The sequence below is a fragment of the Amphibalanus amphitrite genome, unplaced genomic scaffold (genome assembly GCF_019059575.1).
Source record: "Amphibalanus amphitrite isolate SeventyFive unplaced genomic scaffold, NRLGWU_Aamphi_draft 000616F_arrow, whole genome shotgun sequence".
NCBI classification, from domain to species: domain Eukaryota; kingdom Metazoa; phylum Arthropoda; class Thecostraca; order Balanomorpha; family Balanidae; genus Amphibalanus; species Amphibalanus amphitrite.
The window spans coordinates 342,539-346,718 of NW_024882110.1; positions in this window are offsets into that span (position 1 = coordinate 342,539).

Consider the following 4,180-nt stretch of genomic DNA (forward strand, 5'->3'; position numbering starts at 1 on the left):
TTTTGCACGTGCGCACGTGCAGGGTGCCGCTTCCAGATCTCGAGAACGGCTGGGCCGATTGTGCCCAAATTTGGCACATCGCTAGAGACCGGTTAGTAGGGTGCCGTGCACAAGTCAGTTGGAGGTACCCCCTCGCAATTTCGCACGTGCAAGGCCCACCCTCTCGCTCGCTCCGTTAGTCGCCCCAAAAGGCGTTATACTGGTGGTAGGGGTAGTGGTAGGGGTAGGGGTAGGGGTAGGGGTAGTGGTAGGGGTAGGGGTAGTGGTAGGGGTAGTGGTAGGGGTAGGGGTAGTGGTAGGGGTAGGGGTAGGGGCAGTGGTAGGGGTAGGGGTAGTGGTAGGGATAGGGGTAGGGGTAGTGGTAGGGGTAGTGGTAGGGGTAGGGGTAGTGGTAGGGGTAGGGGTAGTGGTAGAGGTAGGGGTAGTGGTGGAGGCAAAAGTAAAACAGTGGCCCGGGCTGAATCCATCGGACGAGAAGTGACCTATGTGACCTGGCCTGACCCAAAATGACCGGGGCTGACCTCTTTGACCCGTCTTGACCCCGTACCAGCCAAATTTCATCCAACAAAGCCCTCAGAACAGTTCTTTTTTAATTCTCTTCACATTTCCGTCCATATCTATGCTTCTAGACGACACATCGATTTGAAACGAACACCATTCGAAAGCAAATTGGCTGGTGCCGCAATTTTTTTTCTACCACGCAGCAAAGCAAGTGGCGCAGCCGCTTGTCTATATTACTATTTGAGGAGGGTGCGTCTGTCCGTTACCGAGGTCCCGACTTGGTGGTGCTTTGCGTGGACTACAGGCCAGACCGTTGCACCTAGCCCGGTGAAATTTGCACAACTTATAGATCAAGGATGCGCGACGTGCCTTTGAGGGGTCTGGGCTCGATCGGGTCGATAGGGAGCGCGTGGCGCGTGCACAAAAAGTGCAAATTTGCGTCATAGACTTTACATGTATAAATCGGCGTGCGAAATCGGGCGAAAACGGCTAATTTTGGCCGACACGGGTCCAGTTCCTGTGCAATATCTTGGTGACCAGGGGTCCGACCGGCACGGGGAAAACAGCATCGTGTACAGAATTGAACGGGCTATTGAATGGTGTGCAATGCAGAGGATAGCACGCGCCACGTGCACCGGAGAGGGCACTTTTATTTGAAAAATTGCGTTTTTTGAGAGATTTTGGAATTAATTTTATTTTTAGGTGACCGTTAAATGGAGCGAGTTGAATCAACGCCTATTTGCAAGAGAAAGGTACGGCCTCTCATATAAAAATTGTGAAAAGCTGATTGATCCAAATCAAGGTGGTGCAAATCACAGGAGAAAATGGTGTTTGTCAATTTTGTGCCACTTTATTAATCACACGGGGTTTGCTGCATAACCTGATACCTTTGGCAATTGAATATGGTACCATTGGATAAAGCATTCAATTCTGTCCAATATTCACTCTTCATTTTTGCATGATTAGCAACAGTATCCTTAAAAATGTAAATGTTCCAAACCATTACATTGTTATTTTTAGCGAAATTCATCGATGGCCCTCAAAAGACTTCACGCCAGTTTTCGAATCATTCTAAAGTAGAACGCATGATAATACGACACGGGCACCTCGATGCGATGTATCTTTTTGTTTTCTTACAAAATACTTGGCCGTCAAAAAGCAATCGAACGAAATGGATATCTACAAACCAAATCGACACAGACCAACCCAATACCCACGGGTCAAAAAATCCCCCCTTCGCGTTGCGGAGCACGCGGGTAACCCTAGTCACAAGCTATTTACCGTACCGTCTTTTGGGGCAATGTGCCCCCCAGTGGGGCGTGTTATACACAGACCCCAGTGGGGCGCGGGTTAAGTGTAACAACAGATGAGGGTGCTATTTTGCATAAATTTATCTATTCCGAAAAATCATTGGTCTTACTGAACTTCATCAACACTAGAGCATTGCCGCAATCAAATAATAAAAAACCTCTTTCTGGTTTATCAGTTTGTTACGTATCCTTGTTACGTAAAGTAGTTTCCGAGCCAAAAATGATATCGATAATCGATTAATTAATATTTTTAAACAAATTATAAGTCCCCGCCTGCCATATGCAGAGCACACAGAATAAGATAAATTGACGCCTTTCGCGCATTTGTAAATCTTTTGCTAAGAGCAACAATGCAATCAGTGCTCAGGATTACTTGAGCAGGGAAATGTGTTTTAGGAATTAACATTCTACGGGCAAGAGAAAACCCGTTTGTACTGCTTATTTTCTTGTTCATCTATACTAGTTAACAGGTGGCATGTCCCCGGGCGCGTTCATAGAAGAGCACCCGTATCGTGTGGCAGTTGTATAATTGGCCGTGGCGCCTCGGTTACCGGCGGTGGCGCGTCACTCTGTTCCGACGGTATTGGCACGGATCACCTTTCCCGGCGCCGAGCCGCCAACCAATCGCCGCGGCTCGGTCCAGTCTCCGCCAGCCCGGGACATCGCCCCGACACTGACACCCCTGACCGCGCTGCGACACTGACACCCTGTCAGCGCTCCTACAGCGCTCCGACACCAGATTTTCTTTCGTTTTTAACCATTTTGTGGCAGAAGACGAAATCTGTCCAACCGTCATATTTTCCATTAACAACTGAAAACGAAAACGCCCATGACTTTTTTAGACTTTTTCTAAAACATTATTTTGCCTACTCTACGAAAAAAAATACGTTCTTTTAAAGGGACCCTCCCACCATCAAAAAAGCTAATGAATTGACATGAAATTGAAGTCGCTCGGTTCAGAGAGGGCGAAAACGAATATCTACCAAATTTAGTCGCAAAATGTTCACCGGTTTTCAAGATATTATACTTTAACTTTTGTTTACTTTTTGGGATCTCCGCTGTCCCTAGCGACTTTATTTGAAAGTGCAGCACTTGTTGCGCGCAAAGCAGCATATACCACCGCGTGCTGCCAAACGTTTTAGTTAAAAGATTTAAAATCGTTAGATCTGCGCTGACGTCACACATTCAGAGGGGGCATTCTAATGCATTAGCCCCTCTGAATCGAAGTGCTGCAACTTTGAAATGAGATATTTTCTATTTGAGACATTTCTCGATCTTGTGAGTGCTCAAACCGGTAAGGGGTCCCATTTAGGCTATCTCAACTCAAAACTAATGTTAAGGTGGGATGGTCACTTTAATGCGTAAGTCAACCCTCGCGGGCCCGGGGGCTTTTTTAGCCCCCTGGCAAATGATAGGTCCCGAACGCTTAGGGATAGGAAAGCAAAACTTTCAGTTCCTTTTCTCCTGTCAATTCAATGTCTTCTGAAGTGAACAATTTGGACCTAGCCCCTTTGCTGACGTCACAGTGCTGATTTTTCTAGACCCCTGCACGGCAAACTTTGGCGTCACAGAGGCGAACTTCAAATGGCTGCTAAAAATAGAGTTTTAGAGATAAAAACTAATTACGAGCACGGTTGTGTAGCGTTTGATCTAGAGAAAATAGAAAAATAATTGTAGTGACCTGAGTTCAGAGGTCAGGTCAACGACCCTGAGCTGTGGTTTTAGTTTTTCGCAACTAACTTCAACAGAAATTGTCCTAGGGTACGGCAGTGGTACCAACGCATTCGCCTTGTCAAGCCGCGTCTAATGATATGTATTTTGTTTGGAAAAGGTCAAGTTTTATGTTGACCTCATGTGACCTCGAATGACCTTTGATTGACCTTGACACATGAAAGGCCGTTTATGATGGATTCGTAGCCGCTGATCACGAATCTGGCATCTATTTTACTCTAAACCTTCATTAAAAGCCTCCAGATGGCAAAATTGTCTTAATTATTATTGCTAACTTGAATCAGTGAAATAGCCTCTAGCAAGGATACTCTTTTGTGACCTTGACCTTTGAGCAGCCTTGTATCGTAGGATGAACCATAAATAGGGACCTGATAAGCCTCATAACATTTCAAAACATCTTGGAATTTAGCTCGCAAGATGTACGAAAAAGTGCAAAGTTTGAAGTCAATTTTGAGTATGACCTTGACCTTGACCTTTGGTTTTGAGCACTTTTTCGGAATCCTCAGATTCTCTTCTTTTGTTTTGTTTGACACCCAATTATGCCGTTTTTTTTTTTGCATCCTGCCGTCCTCCAGAACGCCTACATTGAGATTATTACACATGTGCCGGTTTCTGCCTTTGACCTTGACCTCTGACCT